Genomic DNA, 19,127 nt, shown 5'->3' on the forward strand with positions numbered 1-19,127 from the left:
CAGGAAAAGACTTAAAAGCCTGACATTTAAAATGATACTTGCAGGATTTTGATCAATGGAAATTGTCAGATTTGGAGTATTTTCAGTGAATCAAATAACAAAAAAATGAATTAACACAGAAGTATAAGATTTCTTTTAATGAAAAAGTGAGTAACCTAATATATTTCAAATGCAAACTAGACCCAGGGTAGGATTAGGAAATATACTCCAAAAATAGCTTGGTATGTGATCAACAAATGAGCCTATGGCAGTTTCTATTTTGTAGAAATATAACTGTAGAAATAAATATAATTCTATTTTGCAGAAATATAATTCTATTTTGCTGCTTTATATATGTTTCTATATAATTCCCAAATCAATACTAAAAAGAAAACATCATCTCATTTTATGGAAAAGGAAATTACTGACAATTATACATGGATGGTATAGGGATACAACTTATCGGCAGAGAGACATTGAAATGTTTTTCATTTCAATGGTGCTTTTGCCCTTTCTGCTATATAAAACGAAAGTTATCTAGGTAGGTATTTCAGGACTATTATCCAAGCTTTCATTGAGGAATAAGTTAGCCAACCTACTCTCTTTCAGTGATTAGCTTGGATTAATTTTTTGAGTTTCATTTGCAGAGAACCATGCCTTGAGGTATTTGAAGCATGACAAGAGAATGGGATTAAGCAAAAGACATGTGCAAATATTCTAGTAGAGAAGAAGGACTTAGTTGAGTGGCTAGGGAGATATTATTCTCTTCTAATTGTTCTTATTGAAATCACCAGGGACCTCCAAATTGATAAATTCAGAAAACAGCCTTCAATTTTCATCCTATCATATTGCTTGGCAGTAGTTGCTATAATTTATAGAAGTTCTCTTTTTTAAAAAAACCACTTTACTGGGGTGCAATTGGCATATAAAAAGCTGTAAGTATTTAGGTATGTATACAACGTGATATGTTTTAAGATAAGTACATGTGTGAAAACATCACCACAATCTATGCCATAAACATATCCATCAATTCCAAAAGTTTTATCTTGCCCTCTTTATTATTTTTTGGTAATAAGGACACTTAACAAAATATTCAGAAATAAACCTAACTGGGGCACCTGGGTGGCTCAGTCACGTAAGTGGCTGGCTCTTGATTTTGGCTCAGGTCATGATCTCAGGGTGATTGGCTTACGAAAACACATTTAATTTTTGTATACTGATTTTGTATTCCGCAACTTTGCTGAATTCATTTTTTAATTCTAATAGGAGTTTTGTTGTATGTGTGTGAAATCCTCAGGATTTTCTACATATAAGATTGTGTCATCTGCAAACAGAGGTAATTTTACTTCTTCTTCTAGGCTTTGGATTCCTTTCTTTTTCTTGCCTGATTGTCCCGGCTAGGACTTCTAGTACTATGTTGAATAGAAATGACAAGAGCAAGCATCCTAGTCTTGCTCCAGATTTTGGAGGAAAAGCTTTCGGTTTGTCACCATTGAGTATGATGTTAGCTGTGAGTTTTTTGTATAAGACCTTCATTGTGTTGAGGTAAATTCCTTTTATACCTAATTTGTTGAGAGTTTTTATCATGAAAGTGTATTGAGGGATCCCTGGGTGGCGCAGCGGTTTAGCGCCTGCCTTTGGCCCAGGGCGCGATCCTGGAGACCCGGGATCGAATCCCACATCGGGCTCCCGGTGCATGGAGCCTGCTTCTCCCTCTGCCTGTGTCTCTGCCTCTCTCTCTGTGTGTGTGACTATCATAAATAAATAAAAATTAAAAAAAAAAAAAAAAAAAGAAAGTGTATTGATTTTGTCAAATGCTTTTTCTGCATCTGTTGAGATGATTATGTAATTTTTAGCCTTCATTCTTCTAATATAATATCACACTGATTCATTGGCATATGTTGAACCATCTTTGTATCCCAGGTATAAACCCCACTCGGTCCATGTATATGATCCTTATAATGTACTGTTGAATTTGATTTGCGAATATTTTGTTGAAGAATTTTGCATCTACATTCATCAGAGAAATAGGCAAATTTTCTTTCTTTATGGTATCTTTTATTAGGCTTTGATGTCAGGGTGATGCTGGCCTCATAAAATGAGTCTGGAAGTGTTTCCTCTTCTATTTTTAGCAGAGTTTAAGAAAGATTGGTATTAATTTTTTTAATGTTTGGTAGCATTAACTAGGGAAGTCACCTGGTCCTGGGCTTTTTCTTTGATAGAATATTTTTTATTTCTTATTCCATTTCCTTATTTGTTATTCATCTATTCATGCTATTTCCTTTTGATTCAGTCTTGTTCTATTACAGGTCTTTATGAATTTATCCATTTATTTTACATTTCTAATTCATTGGTTATAATTATTCACAGTAGCCTCTTATGATCATTTTTTTTTATTTCTGGGGCATCACTTGTAATATCTCTTTTGTTTTTTATTTTATTTAAGAGTCATCTCTCTTTTTTCTTGATTGGTCTAGCTAAAGATTTGTCAGTTTGTTGATCTTTTCATAAAAATCAACTCAGTGATTTTTTCTTTTTTTTTTTTTTTTTTACTATTTATTTCATTTATTATTGCTCTAACCTTTTTATTTATTTATTTCTGCTAACTTTAGGATGTTTGTTCTATCTTTTTTAATTCCTTGAGAAGTAGAGTTAAATTGTTTAAGATCTTTTTTATTTTTTAATATAGACAATTATTACTATATAATTCTCTCTTCCTACTGCTTTGCTGTACTCTATGATTTTGGTATACTGTGTTTTTATTTTCATTTGTTTCAAGATAGTTCCTAAGTTTCCTGTTGATTTCTTTTTTGACTCAATGCTTGTTCAAGAGTATATTAACTTCCATGCATTTGTGGATTTTCTCATTTTCCTTTTGTTATTGTAGTCTTCTTATATTATGGTTGGAAAAGATACTGAGAATGATTTTACCCTTCTTAAATTTGTTGAGATTTTTTTTATGACCTAGCATGTAATCTGTCCTGGAAACTATTCTACATGCACTCAAGAAGAATGTTTATTCTGCTGTTGGGTAAAACATTTTGTATATGTCCATTAGTTCCATTTATTCTAATGTTGTTCAAATGATGTTTTACCTTATTGATTGTCTCCGTTATTGATTGTGGAGTACTGAAGTCTTCTACTATCATTATATCGTATTATATTATATATCTTTAATCAAATTTTTGTGGTTATAGTTATTCTTTGTGCTCTTATTTTCAAAAACTACTTCTTTTTTTGTATATTTTTAATGGAGTTCGATGTGCCAACTATATGTATAACACCCATTTCTCATCCGGCCAGGGACACTATATCATACCTAAAGGGTCTATCCAACAAGAAGACCTAACAAACATGAATATTCATGCCCCTAATGTAGGAGCTGCCAAGTATATCAATCAATTAATATTCAAAGTAAAGACATACTTAGATAATAATACACTAATAGTAGGAGATTTCAACATGGTACTTTCTGCAAATGACAGATATTCTAGGCAGAACATCACCAAAGAAACAAGGGCCTTAAATGATACACTGGAAGCCCAATTATACATAGATTCTTCCTTCTGAAGCTATCATTTATTTCCCTTAACCTTTCCTCGTGGTCTTTTGTTTTTCTCTTTTTTCCTCAGTTTCCTTCCTTGCCATTAACTTGTCTTCTATGTCACTCACTCTTTCAAATTTTTTTTAAATTATTTTATTTATTTATGATAGGCACACAGCGAGAGAGAGAGAGAGAGGCAGAGACACAGGCAGAGGGAGAAGCAGGCTCCATGCACCGGGAGCCCGAAGTGGGATTCGATCCCGGGTCCCTAGGATCGCGCCCTGGGCCAAAGGCAGGCGCCAAACCGCTGCGCCACCCAGGGATCCCTGTCACTCACTCTTTCATCCACCTCATTAACCCGTTAGGAGGACATCCAGTGTGGATTGCATCTCATTTAATTGATTTTTAATTTCGGCCTGATTAGATCTAAATTCTACAGTCGTTAGGACATCCAGTGTGGATTGCATCTCATTTAATTGATTTTTAATTTCGGCCTGATTAGATCTAAATTCTACAGTCATGAAGTTCCTTGAATCCTTTACGCTTTTTTCCAGAGCCACTGGTAGCTTTATAATTGTGCTTCTGAATTGGCTCCCTGACATCTAATTGTAATCCATATTTGTAACTCTGTGCAGAGAGTACTGCTTCTGCTTCTTTCTTTTGTGATGAGTTCTTCCTTCTAGTCATTTTGGTCACTGCAGAGTGGCTGTATGAGCAGGCTGAGTCAAGAATATTGACCACAACCTAAGTATATTTCACCCTAGACGATTTTGACAGGTTAATCCAAAAGATGAAAAGAAAGATCAGAACAAAATAAAACAAAAGGACCACTAAAGTGAAAAACAGATTTTAAAACAAAGTTGTAAAAAATAAAAGGCCAAGAATTCCAAAGAAGAAGAAAAAAAAAGAGAAAAGAAGAGAATAAAGTAAAAGGAAAAAGGGAAAAAAGAAAAAAGCGAAGAAAAAAAGGCAGGGTGATGATGGTGAAGAAGTTATAGTGGAGGGAGAATGTAGTCCGCCTGAGGGGTCCTAGAGGGATATCCTCTTGGTTCTGAGTATATTAAGTTCTAAGCATATTAGAAGATGCTCAGTCCCAAATTTATATAGACCAGAAATATTTATAGAGAGCCCCAACATTGACCACCAAAAAACATAAATGAGATAAAAGAGGGGGGCAGGAATAGAGAATATAATCTAACAAAATGAACCAGCATGGTATCCCACTTGGTTCTGGGTGCATGCTGGTAATGTTTTAGAAGGTATTGACCTCCACCATTGTAGAACAAAAGGAGGCAGAGAAAAAAAAACATAAAAAACCCATATCTTGTATATCTCCCAAAATTAAATTGAGTATGTTGAAGGGAATCTAGAAGTAGACAATATATCTAAGACCTGTAATTGTAGAAATATGAAAGTCAAAAAGGAAGAAACTTAAAAATGAAGAGTTGGTAAAATATTGTAGTTAAGGTGGGAAAAGAAAAAATACTGGAAATTTTTAGTCTGATATAAAAATGAATCAAAATGGAAAAATAATTTAAAAAGAAAATAGAAAAAAAAAAAGAACCCTCTAGTTCTACATACTATTTTCCCTCAGTCCTGGAGCTTTCCAGCGTGGCTTGGTCCAGAATTTGCTCTTCCCTTGTCCTTCCAGCTGGTCTTCTGGGGGAGGATTCTGCTGTGCTGATTCTCAGGTGTATGCACCTGGGGAGATGCTCCCCCTGCCTGGTGCTGGGCTCAGTGGGAGCTCTTTACCCCATGAGGCCTCTGCCCCTGGTGGCCCCTCCCTCCCAGGCACAGGATGACACAAGGAGGAACAACAACACTGGTGGCGACCAGGTCTCTAGCCCTGGAGTCAGCTCCCCCAGTAAGTACCCTCAGCTCCCAGTCTGCACTGGCCTGGGTGCTCCCCAGGCACGGGTGCTGACCTGCACAGCTTGGGAGTACCCAGCGGCAGGAGAGGTCTCCCTGTCCTGTACCCTCCACACCTCCACCTATTCCAGGGGGACCGCAGGATCTCTGCCTGTGTCCCCCGGCGCCCTGGAATCCAGGGCCTGCACTGCTGGAATTGCGCTCCCAGGACCGCAGCTCCAGAAGGCAGCAGGGCACATGCCCCTCCACCCAGAGCCCCCGACTGACCAACCAGCTTCTCCCTGAGGCCCCACCAAGTGTGGCTCCAGCCTTTTACCAAGATTGGCCACAATGTGGATGCGCTGTCCCCTGGGCACCCTCCTCTCCTAGTGACCCCATGGGAGACTGGGGGCATCCCCGCCCCTCCTGTGCTTCTGCCTGATTTCCTTGCTGAGCACTTTCTATCTGGGAATAATCCATACAGATTTTTAAAGTTCCAGTCTCCAGGATGGGGCTCTCCTGTCTTGAGGCTCTCACCAACCCCCTTAGCCCGGCTCCTCGTGGTGCTCCTCCCCCACTCGATTCTTTTTTATTTTATTTTTTTCCGCTTTCCTGCCTTGTTAGAAGTGAAAACCCTTCTACGTAGCATCTGACTGTCCTCTCTTTGAATCTCAGGTCGAATTCATAGGTGTTCGGGATGGTTTAGAAGTTATGGCGGGGGGAGGAACCGAGTGAGGTGAGGACCCTGCTCTTCCACCAGCTTGCCCCACCCCTCCCAGAAACTACTTCTTAAAATTCTCTAATTAGTTTCCACAGTAACACTTTCCTGATTTTGACTTTTAACTGTTCTTTCTATAGAATTTGTTAATTTTTTTTTAATTTTTGAAGAGTAATTCTTGAAAGGCAATATGTTTGGCAAAAGCAAGGAGGAAAAGGAGTGATAAAATCAAGTACCTTGGGTAGCCCGGGTAGCTCAGCGGTTTAGCGCCGCCTTCAGCCGACGGTGTGATCCTGGAGACCTGGAATTGAGTCCCATGTCAGGTTCCCTGCATGGAGCCTGCTTCTCCCTCTGCCTGTGTCTCTGCCTCTCTTTTTCTCTCTGTGTGTGTCTCTTATGAATAAATAAATAAAATCTTAAAAAAAAAAATCTGCCAGTCTGAATTTCTCAACTGAGGACAACCTAGCAATCACATTCTCAACAAAATCTTCCTAGAATCTCTCTACAAATTGTTATTCAACTTATTGGCCTTTCACCACTCCTATTTGTATATATTTATATTTGAACTTATTACTATTTAGGTGTAGATTATATATAAAAATACCTCTCCCACCCTCATTATGCCATGGTCTTCTGAAAGGCAAGGAATATGTCTTTAATTATGGTGTACTCAGTAACTACTAACTAAAACAAGGTATAAAAAAGGCAGAAAATGCATATTTAATAAGCAAATGAAAATTCAGTGAATTAATACTCCCTGGGCGTCTTATTAATAGTATCATCTCTATTAAAGTCTGTAAACATTTTGCATCTCTGTTTAATTTACCAGCAAAGAGCTCTAATTTTTAGCTTCCTTAAAATCTCAAAATTCTATCAAAATATGAAAATGAATTACAGAAATGTTTTGTAAACAAAAAGTATTATATGCACAAAGTAGACCAGTTTGAATGTTATGAGTCCATAGTTTTTCTGAAGTTCCAAATAGCTACACAAATGCATGCAGGCACATTCACATCTATACACAAATGAAATTAAATGCTGCCAGATTCATCATCCTTACTGATTCCTACATTTCCCAATGTATAGGAAAAGTATTGGTTTTGCTGATTTGGTATCCCTGCAACTGAATACTACCAGAGGAGGTATTAACTTCATTCAACTAGCTTTCTTAATTTTCTTATACTACATCATTATTGTCCTCTTAGACTTTAGGTTCCTGAATATGGAAAGTGCATCTTTATATGATACATATCATTATATACAAATAGTCAATAAAAGTCATCTTTGGTAGTTATAATGATTTTCTGAATGGTTATAAACAGGATTGGAAGTAAAAAAAAAAAAAACTGATACACAGGAAGAAGAGTCAAGCAGTAGTCCTTTATCATCCATATCCATTACAAAACTACTATGCAAAATAGTATGCATTTTAGCTAGCAAAACATTATTTACAATTCCTTGAAACTATACTAGGTGGGAGTGCTACACTTGTTGAATTGCTGACAGCTCTGGCTTTTTGTGTTCTGTTCTATATGAGCTAAGCAATGGTTTTGACATCATGCGAACTGTTAAATTTTACAAATGAGATGCACAGCTGGAATGTGACTCAACCTCTTCTCTGGCAATCTTTGGATACCTTCACTCCAAGTGACCTAAAGGAAATTTTAATCTAAAAAGTTAAAGAAGGGCAGCCCAGGTGGCTCAGCAGTTTAGTGCCGCCTTCAGCCTGGGGCCTGATCCTGGGGACCTGGGATCGAGTCCCACCTCAGGCTCCCAGCACAGAACCTCTTCTCCCTCTGCCTATGTCTCTGCCTCTCTCTCTCTGTGTCTCTCATGAATAAATAAAATCTTTAAAAAACAAAAATAAAAATAAAAGGCATAAAAAAATAATAAGTTAAAGAAGACAAAGGGTAAGATTTCTAAGGTGTTTCAAAATATATGTCAAATTTTTCATCATTCATTGCGTTTGCAGATGCTGCTTCGGTACTACTGCTCATGTTGCTGATGAAGCCATGCTATCTAAAGCACAGCTCTGTCAAATCCAAGAGAACTAATAGAAAGATATTCTTTGTCAGACATGGGATTGACAAGCATTTTTTTCTCTGAAAACTCTCTGATAACCTTGAGAATGGCACCCTGCTTTTATAGGATCCCAAAAAGACACCAGTATCAGGAAGGAAAACAAGAGTTTTTGTGATTTACTTTTGGTTGCTTTAAAGAATTATACAAATAGCAGTGTAACTCTGGGAATTCTGTACATATTTATTTGCTTCATGTTTGAAGAGCTCTCAACAGAGAAACCTTAGCTGAGATGTAAATGAATGAATCAGAGAATCTGTAAAGAGCTGTACTAAGTACATGCATATGTAAGACACACATCTTCAGACTTTTTTCCACATATTGACAGTACTGATCCCAAATGACAGAGTCCAGAGAGTTTGTGATAGGAACTTTAAAAATAATCCATGTACAAGGCAATAGGACTGATGGCAGAATGACAGTGAAGAGTCAACCCACTGTTTAACATAACAAGGTTGCATATTTCCTGTATGTTGAAGGAAAATCTGGACAATTCTGTATTTGAAACATCCTGCCAGTACTGCACCATGAAGGCTGCTCTCAGAGTAAGGCAACTCCAGAAGCAGAAGGATCTGTGGAACACAAGAAATTGTGGAAGATGACAGCATAGACTTAAATGTCATCCCAGGTCTCCACAGGAGACCTGAAACCCCACCATGCCAAATAATGGGCTCTTAGGCTCCTCCACTACCAGTCCTCCTTCAGCCCCCTCTTCCCTACTCCCCTTTCTCTTCTTCACTCTAGTTATGCTTTCCCATGTTTGTGTATCCCACAGACATTCCATGGAGTCTATAAGCTAAATCAATAATCAACTAGTGAAGAAGTCTAGAGCAAAATATTTAAGGAGGCATTTAGTCTCAGGACTCTGTATGTACCTCCTTAAGTTTTGCTCACTAGGAAACTTATTGTTTCATCTCACTTCCACATGTGAGGAAAGGATATAATGGAATGTCTTAGTTCAAGATGCTATAACAACATACCATAGACGTGGTGGTTTACAAGCAACAGAAATTTATTTCTAAAAATTCTGGAGGCAAGGAAGTCTCAGATCAAAGTAGTCACAAATTCAGTATCTAGAGAGCTTGTTTCCTGGTTTACAGATGGTTGTCTTCTTCCTTCTTCTAATCCTCTCAGGGAAGAGGAGAAGCGGGAGCTTTCTGGGCTCTTTTTTTAAGGACACTAATCTCATTCATAAGGGTTCCACCCTCATACCTAATCACTTCCCAAAGGCCCCACCTTCTAATACCATCACATTGAGGATCAGGTTTCAACATAATGAATTTGGGGGAGACATAAATATTCAGTCTTTAGCACGGAGTAACTTTGGAATCCCCTCTGTATGCACTGCAGGAATTTGACTAGCTTTAACAATTTATTGAAACTTATAGAACCTTATCATCAGATTTATTGGTTTTTGTTGCTTTCTGGCTTCAATCTTGGCCTAATATTCGAAGGAACAAGAAAAATATCCTTTAACTTCTTGTTCCAGATAGAACAACATAGAGAGTTTAATTCAGGTTTTTCAGTGTTATAAACAGCTCAGTCTCATATGCATACTATTTTACTTCATTTAAATTATTTCTGCATGATAAATATCCAGCAGTAGTATTACTAGTCAAATGATATGAACATTATTGAGACATGTTGCTTATTGCCAAGATTCTTTTGAAAAGAATTTGACAAATTGTTATTGTAAATTTGTATGGTTGTATTCATTTCTCCACAACCTGATTCACATAAAAGAATTTAATTGCTAATTCAATTGGCATAAGACAATAAGATTTTATTCTCAACCCTTGAATATTTTTATATATTTGTGTCAATTGGTTTATCTTTTGGCTTATTTTCATAGGGCAGTTTTTTTTTTCATCCAGATTTCTGAGTTTGGATCTTTTAGGTTCATAGAAGAATGCTAGAATTTTAGTAAATTATCTCATTAACTAGACTCTTATTTTTCTTCTTTTTTTCCTTTGAAATCACTATTATAGTGTTATTCCTTTTCAAAGTATCTTCTGGTTTTGTTTTGTTTTTTTTTCCCTGCTCATGCTGGTTATGGTAAATTGTAGAAATAAATATAACTGGAAAATTAAATTATTTATTTATTAATAAAAAAACTTTATGATTAACCAGTATCCCCGTCATGCCAACATATAAGATCATAAAGTTTTAATGTTTGTAATAATAAAAGAACATTAGCTCTATGAAGTAAAATGTTTTTATATTTTATAAATTTCCTAAAATGAGATTCAGTATTATTTACTGTTTCTACCAAAATCCATGCTTAAGATTGACAAACTACAGACTTTAGTAAAATTAGGACAAATTTAATATTGAATGTGAAAAACTTAATTCAAATTTATTGGACCTCTTTTCAAGGATATTGCACTGAAAATTTTAATTTTTAACTTTAATATTCTGCTTTTTTACATTTCTATATAGATATTTTAATTTCCTTTTGAGCAGTAGAAATACTTCAACCCAACTTTGGGAAGTAATAATAATGAACAAGACTAAATCTTAGAATCTGATAGACAAAAGTGAAATAAATAGACATGAATAGATATTTTAATAACATTAGTTTCCTAGAATTATGAACCATTTTACCATGATTTGTAATTAAATTCAGAGAATGGGATATATTGCTTACTGCTATTTCCAAGATGTTGAGAAATATGCATTAAGATAGTCACATATCATCAAAGGTGCAATTAATTAGATATTTGGAAATAGAGTAATATGTTGTTTTGGAATAGTTACTTAATAGCACTTCATAAAAAGATGGATCCAAAAAAAGATGGATCATATTTTTACATTGTTTAAATTTAAGAAGTAAAATTTAAGTAATAAGTTTGAGAGTTGATACTGGTACACTTGGTTTAAATGAACCTCATAAATGTGTTAGAAAACTAGTAACATTAATAGTAACAAAAAAATAATAACATTAACTTAAAGGCAAAGGCAAAGGAATAAACCCAGAATAAAGTGGCTAAGATTTACAAATTTGACCAGCAGTAGTAGTTATTACCCTATTTGTGTTTTGTAAGTTTTGCATGACCATTTGAATACTAATTCAGGTAAAACTAATAAATTTATCTTGAATGATACTAAATATGACCAAATCAAAAGTCAGTGTAAGCATTCTAGAACATGCCAAATAAAACAATTTTTTTAAATCAAAGGTTATATTCATTGATTTCCTGATTAATACAAGCAATAATAGGATTGCCAATTTTAAAACAAAGGCTTAAAATAAGTTATATTTACACAATACTTATATTTTTCAAATTACTTCCAAAGATTTTATCAACTCTGTGAATTAGGAAAGACCAAAATTATTGGCTACTTTTTTTTTCCATGAGAAATTGACCCCAGCTGACATAGCTAGCAACCTTATGGTATTCTACCCTTAATCCCACAAAGCGTGACATGTAGTATGCTATTAACTCATTCTATATTAAATGTTAATGATTTGATGTCCCACACCTGCTAGAAAAGAGCCTTCCCATAATCCCAAAAATCTCAAAATATTTATGATTGCCTTTCCGTTTTTGATAACACTAGTCTTGATCCCCTGTGTAGAATAGTTTCCTAAGGAGCAGGTCAATGAATTCATTCTCTCAAATGTCATAATTAAATTTGTTCCCAGTTCTCTAATTTTCTTATCCAATGTTTGGTAAATATTGTTATAAATGTTCATTACAAAAAGAATAGCCAAATATCCTTATTTAGTATGCATTGCATAACACAGCTATTACAGTTTATATTTTCTCTCTCTCTCTCTCTCACCACACACACACACACACACACACACACACACACACATACACACACACCTTTTTCTCTTCTTTGATTTCTAAACCTGATGTTTCACTTTTAAAAGTGGCTATTGGTGGGGGAGGAAGTGGAAGGACTATATCAATACATCAGAGCCAGGGTATATTTTGGCTGGAAAAGTTTTGGGAGAATATAAAAGAAATAATTTCCTTTATTTTTTTTAAGGAGAAGCTAAGAAGAGAGGGTGAGATTAAGTGGACTGTGAGCCTCTCACTGACTTCTCACAAGAGCAGGAACGTGAGGAGGCAGAGTGGTGATAAAACCAGTGATTCAATCTATCACAATATGGTGAGCATTCTCAGATTTAAATGATGAAGAAAAATAAGTTGTGAATTAAGGAGAATATGATTTTAAAAAACAATGTAGTAAATCAAAGAACTAAAAGCAGAAGTGACAATGGGGGTGATGAGAGTCATGAATACTGTTTCTAGGAAGGGCCACCACCACTGACTAATTGGTTCACTAATGGTGAGTAGTGTGTAAAGGTGCAAGGAAGATAGCCCCAAGAACCTACTGGAAGCAGCTAGAACTTAGAATGTTGCTAAGAGAACATTTGAGTGAGTGAACATGAATGAAAGAAAAAGTAAATTAAGAGAAATTCTTCTAAAAAATGAAAAAGACACAAAATACAGTATCAGAAAGAACACCTAAAGATTATCAGATTCTTAATAATTTTAATAATCATCATCACTTTGAAGATCCAATTTTTCATTTTTTATTTGGAGAGATGAAGTTCTCATTAATAGAATAACAAGTCGGTTTTAACTCTTATCTCTCCTATTTCTGAGACTATTAGATGTCATGGTCAAAGTATTTTAATCGCACCCCCTGCTTATCTTACTCAGACTGCTTACTGCCCGGTGTGAAGGGACCATTCATAGCTTACCTATGCAATACACAGTCTGCACAACCCATATACATACCTCTGATCCTAAGCATAAATGAGAAATCAAACCGCACAACGAATGGTGTGGTCTCAGGAAAAGCAATGGATTAAGAGTCATAAGATCTTAGATCTATATACCTAGCTGGCTGACATTATTCAAATCAGTCAGTCTCACTGAATCCCTGTGTGTTTATTAGCAAAATGATCGTAATAACATTTACCTTCCAAACCTTATGCAGTTGTCTGAGTTAATCAAATAATATTTCATAAAATTTCAAGTTTTAAAGAAATACATGTTATTATTTAGGATATATTTTTTAAGACTGTATTTATTTATCATGAGAGACACACAGAGAGAGGCAGAGACACAGGCAGAGGGAGAAGCTGTCTCCATGCAGGAAGCCCGATGAGGGACTTGATCCCAGGACCCCAGGATCATGCCCTGAGCCAAAGGCAGATGCTCAACCATTGAGCCACCCAGGCGTCCCTATTATTTAGGATATTAATGCACTATTAGATAACTCTGTTGCCATATATATATGGATTTTAATAGTTGTTAACAAACAGTCTGGCATACTATATCATGTAAGCTACAATTCCAAACTAGAAGTATTTATTTAATAAATGAACTATTTTTTTTTGCTAAATGGATAGCCAAAATATTACTGTCTATGAAAATACTTTTAAGTTTATACTAATTTGTAATTCTATATATTAGATTTTTAAATCCCAGTGGTTTCCAGTTTCCTTAATATTCTTTTAAAAAGTTTTTTATTTTCCCAGGGTATTGATTCTCAGTGTTGATAGAGAATATCAACAATTTATAGGCCCATGCAGTCTACTTTGCAGTTCATTGTCCTTTTCAGGACCTCAAGATGTAGGAAATGCTCTTGGAATCTCAGTCCTTTTCCCTTCTTTACCTACATTCATATTATCTCAACTTTTCCCATGGCTTAAAAAATTTACATATACAGAGGTTTTCCAAATTTATAGCCTCAGTTCTGAATTCTCCATGACCTCTAGACTTAGATACCACATGGCCCTGCACCATCTTTGTATATCCAGTCTATATCTCCAGATAACTTCTCAGTGTCCTATTTAAAATTGTTTCTCCCAATTTTCCATATTTTTCTTTTGGTGCCACTAAATCCTCAGTTGCTTAAGTCAAAAATATGGGTGTCATTCGTGACCCCTTCCTTTCCCTCTCATCCTCATTCAATCCATCATCAAGTCCTACTGATTCTACTATAATATATATACCTTATCATGTCCTATAAAATCTACATGATCATATCCCTGGCCACTATTTTAAGCTCATCTATGTAAAATAGGCCTTTTTACTTGGCACTCTTCATAGCACAAAGTCTTCTTAGATATTATATTTCTATTTATGTGGGTTTCTTATTGTCTCTCTCACCTATTAGGAAAGGACTTGTCCAGTTTTATTCTCAGGTCCATACATACAGTGCTGCCTGGCACAATAATACTTGTGAATGAATTAATTCATAGCCATTGTATGAATTCATCAGTGGAAACAGGCTTGGAATCTATGGGAATCAGATTAAACAGCTGTATATGATCATCAGTGTGCTAGTATATGATCATCAGTGTGCTAGGTGTGCTTCCATAAATGTAGTCTTTGTTTACAAAATACATCCTTGGCATCCCTTTTGAATACAGAGAAGCAAAAATATATTGATTCAAAGATATAATTCTGCCTATTTTCAGCTCAGGTTAATTCTATATGGAAGCTCTCAAAAACTAAAAAAGGGAAAGTCATTTTTGTTTCTGTTTGAATTCTTCATCTCTCCAACTTCCATCCCTACCTCCTGAATATTTATACTTAGGAACAATATACTTCTTCCCTTTCATAGCCAAAAATGATGTTTAGACTTGATGATATGATCATAAAAAGTAATGTTATGCCAAATCCTTTCAAATTGTGCAGTAGCTAAAGCACATAAAAATATGTCATGATGGAAAAATCTGTTTTCCTACTCTTCAAATCTCTTATTTGCCCCAACAACTTTTCAGACAAGAGCCATAATAGATTAACTTTGCAGTGGATTCACATCCACAAAAGTAGTGTCTGCTTCAAGGCTTTAAGTTGTATCTGATATATTTAAATGATCCCGAATAATAACCCCCAGAGTTGTCTGGACCTGACTGATAATGAATTTTATAGCTTAGTATAGTGTTCATTTGCTTGGGCTTGCAATAAATTAACTACCAATAAATGTATGAAATGTGGTATGGTAAAATCTCTGGTTTCTCTCTTCTGAATTTATATGAGTAATTACTAAAGCATGTCTCATTGTTTTCAGGTCAAATTTAACCTCCTGATCATGGTACTTGTACCTCCACCTAAATATTGGTTGATGGTATCTTTTATATTCAGTCTCCCAAACCAGAAGATTCTTTTCTTAATGCCCAGCTTTCCTTCATTTCACATACCTATTGGGTCACCATATCCTCTCAGTTCTACTTACAAAATATCTCTGGCATCTATTCCCTTTTCTCCAGCACTGTGACTTCTTCAAAAGATTGACCATTCTAGTCTCACAGAGGTGTTTTTACCTGGTGTCTGACTGCACCACACCTTCCCTGTAAAACCAGAGAGGGGTCATCTCAGAATCATGTCCCTAAGAAGCAGTAAGGTTTGGAAATGATGGTGGGTTGGAAAGATGCTACTTTGAGATAGGAAATTCTACCAAAAAAAAAAAATGTAAGTAATGATAGGAGACAGGCAGAGTTTCAGATCCTATCTTTGTCTCTACCAGTGGTCATCTCAGGCAAGCCCCTCTCTGGAACTTAATATAACCATATTTGACTTTGAGATGATAATTCACACTTCATAGGATTATTGTAAAAATTATATAAGATCGTGTTACTAAAAGATATTCATTGACATGTATTCTATGTTTCCGCAAATTCTCTTCTAGAATAGATGGAAGCTATATCCCTTCATGCTGCTGTCTTGCTCTGTATATATCAGTGACTCTTTCTCAGGATGCCTGGGTGGCTCAGTGGTTGAGCGTCTGCCCTTCAGCTCAGGTCGTGATCCCCATCCAGGAATCAAGTCCTGCATTGGGCTTCCTAAGAGGAACCTCCTGTGCCTGTGTCTCTGCCTCTCTCTCTCTGTCTCTCATGAATAATAAATAAAATATTTTTTAAAATGTCTCTCTAGGTGAGAAACAAAAATACACATTTTTTCAGCATTCTCTCCCCTACCCTTGCATATTTTTCCAAGCTCACTTCTGACACTTTTTCTTAGCTGCTTGACTTTCTTTTTTCACTCCTTTGTATCCACATGACCAGTCTCTCCAATTAGAATGCCTCTCACCACTCTCTGCTTTATGTCCAGTGAACGCCCAATAGTTTCAGATAAAGTCCTTTATAAAGTTTTGTCAGCCTAGGCCTCATCCCAGTTAGTTTTTCTCAGCTAGTATTCCCCTTACACTTTGATATGTCTCTATAAGCATATATCTTGTCATATTGATACTGTTTATATACTTTTTGTCTTACCCACTATCAAATAAATTCTTTGAATGGATGACAGCACCACACCACCTAAAATATGCTTGAGGTTCATAAATAATGAATGGCCAATGGAAGGTGTTATTATCATTATTCCTGTTCCCTCTATCTATTGAAAAATTTATTTCCAAGATTTTGTCAAACCATACTCCCTATTTTAACTCTATATCTAAACAAATATGATTTTTATGTAAAGCTATTTTCATTTAATTCTGAACATCAAGATTTAAAAGCCTAAACAAATACTCAAATACTCACTCTGGTATGTCTGGGTTTCTAATTTGCATAAAAATAATGTTCTGCAATGAGATTTTAAGATTAGAAATTTCCGAGGGGGCAGGGCAAGCTGGCGCAGGAGTAGGGTCCTCACCTGACCCGGCCCCACCCACTCATCTAGATAACTTCCAAACCATCCTGAACACCTATGAATTCGACCTGAGACTTAAAGAGAGAATAGTTGGATGCTATTGAGGGAAGGCTTTTCGCTTCTAACAAGATAGGAAGGCAGAAAAAAATAAAGAAGAATCAAGTGGGGGAGGGGCATCACGAGGAGCCGGGCTAAGGGGGGGTGGCAGGAGCCTCCGGACAGGAGAGCCCCGCCCGGAGATGCGGGAACTTTAAAAATCCACACGGATCCTTCCCGGAGGGAAAGTGCTCAGCAGAGAAATAGGGCAGAAGTGCAGGAGGGACGGGGATGCCTCCAGTCTCCCGGGGTCACTAGAAGAGGAGGGTGCCCAGGGAGAGAACACCCACCCTGTAGCCAATCTCGGTAAAGGGCTGGACCCCTGCCAGGCAGGTCCTGGGGTGAAGCCGGTCGGTCAGTGGGGGGCTCTTGGCAGAGGGGTCTATGCCCTGCTGCCTTTGGGAGCTGCGCCCGGGAGAGCAATTCCAGTAGTGCAGGCCCTGGATCCCAAGGCGCCAGGGACACAGACCCCGATCCTGCGCTACCCTTGGGACAAGTGGAGGTGGGGAGGGCCCAGGACAGCAAGGACTCTCCTGCCACTGGGCACCCCTGAGCTGTACAGGTCAGCGCCCCCACTTGGGGAGCACCTAGAGCAGTGTGGACTGGGAGCTGCGGGTGCTTACTGGGGGGGCTGACTTCAGGGCTGGAGACCTGGATTCCACCAGTGTTGTTGATCCTCCTTGTGTCACCCTGTGCCTGGGGCGAGGGGGGTGGTGAGGGGACAGGGGCCTCACCGGGTAAACAGCTCCCACTGAGCCCCCGGCAGAGGGGCAGTCATCTCCCCCCACCCCATACACCTGAGAGCACAGCAGGCCCCTCCCCCCAGAAAACCAGCTGGAAGGACAGAGGAAGAGCAAGTTCTTGACCAAGCAGCGCTGGAAGGCTCCAAGGGAAGACAAGGGATTTACACTACATAGAACCAGAAGGTACCCTCCATCCCCCCCCTTTTTTCAGTACAACTCATTTTTATAGCAGCCTAAAAATTTCCAATATTTTTTCTCTTTTCCCGCCTTAACTACAATATTTTACCAACTCTTCATTTTTAAGTTTCTTCCTTTTTGACTTTCATATATCTACAATTACAGGTCTTAGATATATTTTCCAGTTCTAGATTCCCTTCAACATACTCAATTTAATTTTGGGAGATATATGAGATACAGGCTTTGGTTTTGTGTTTTTTGTTTTCTCTGCCTCCTTTTGTTCTACAATGGTGGAGGTCATACCTTCTAAAACATGACCAGCATGCACCCAGAACAAGTGGGATACAATGCTGGTTCATTCTGTGAGATTATATTCTCTATTCCTACCCCCCTCTTTAATCTCATTTATGTTTTGGTGGTCAATGTTGGGGCTCTCTATAAATATTTCTGGTCTATATAAATTTGGGACTGAGCATCTTCTAATATGCTTAGAACTTAATATACTCAGAACCAAGAGGAAAACCCTTTAGGACCTCTCAGGTAGACTACATTCTCCCTCCACTATAACTTCTTCACCACTGCCATTTCGTGGTCCCCCCCCTCTTTTTTTCTTCTCTTTTTTCCTCTCTTTTTTTTTTCTTTTTCTCTTCTCTTTTTCTTTTATCTTTTTTTTTCTCCTTTGGGATTCTTGGCCTTTTCTTTTTTACTATTTTGTTTTAAAGTTTGTTTTTCACTTTAGTGCTCCTTTTGTTTTATTTTGTTATGACCTTCTTTTTCATTTTCTGGTCTCTGACCTTATCAGAATAATCTAGGGTGGAATTTACTTAGGTCGTAGTTGACATTTTTTACTCAGCGCACTCAGACAACCAATCTGCACTGACCAAAATAACTAGAAGGAAGAACTCACTACAAAAGAAAGAACCAGAACCAGTACTCTCTGCCCCAGAGTTATGAATATGGATTACAATTCGAAGTCAGAGCCAATTCAGAAGCACAATTATAAAGTTACTGGTGGCTCTGGAAAAAAAACCATTAAGAACTCTAGAGACTTTGTTACTGCAGAATTTAGATCTAATCAGGCTGAAATTAAAAATCAATTAAATGAGATGCAATCCAACTGGAGGTCTGAATGACTAGGGTTAATTAGGTGGAAGAGAGAGTGAGTGACATAGAAAACAAGTTGATGGCAAGGAAGGAAGCTGGGGAAAAAGAGAAAAAAAAATAAAAGACCCTGAGGAAAGGTTAAGGGAAATAAATGACAGCCTCAGAAGGAAAAATCTACGTTTAATTGGGGTTCCAGAGGGCGCTGAAAGGGACAG

General features: G+C 37.0%; 1 protein-coding gene across 1 annotated transcript in view; it reads left to right on the forward strand.

Annotated features, from left to right (window-relative positions):
- HTR1F (5-hydroxytryptamine receptor 1F) overlaps positions 1–19,127 on the forward strand; it is a 134,767-nt gene that overhangs the window by 15,063 nt on the left and 100,577 nt on the right.

The sequence above is a fragment of the Vulpes vulpes genome, chromosome 15, assembly GCF_048418805.1.
Source record: "Vulpes vulpes isolate BD-2025 chromosome 15, VulVul3, whole genome shotgun sequence".
NCBI lineage: Eukaryota > Metazoa > Chordata > Mammalia > Carnivora > Canidae > Vulpes > Vulpes vulpes.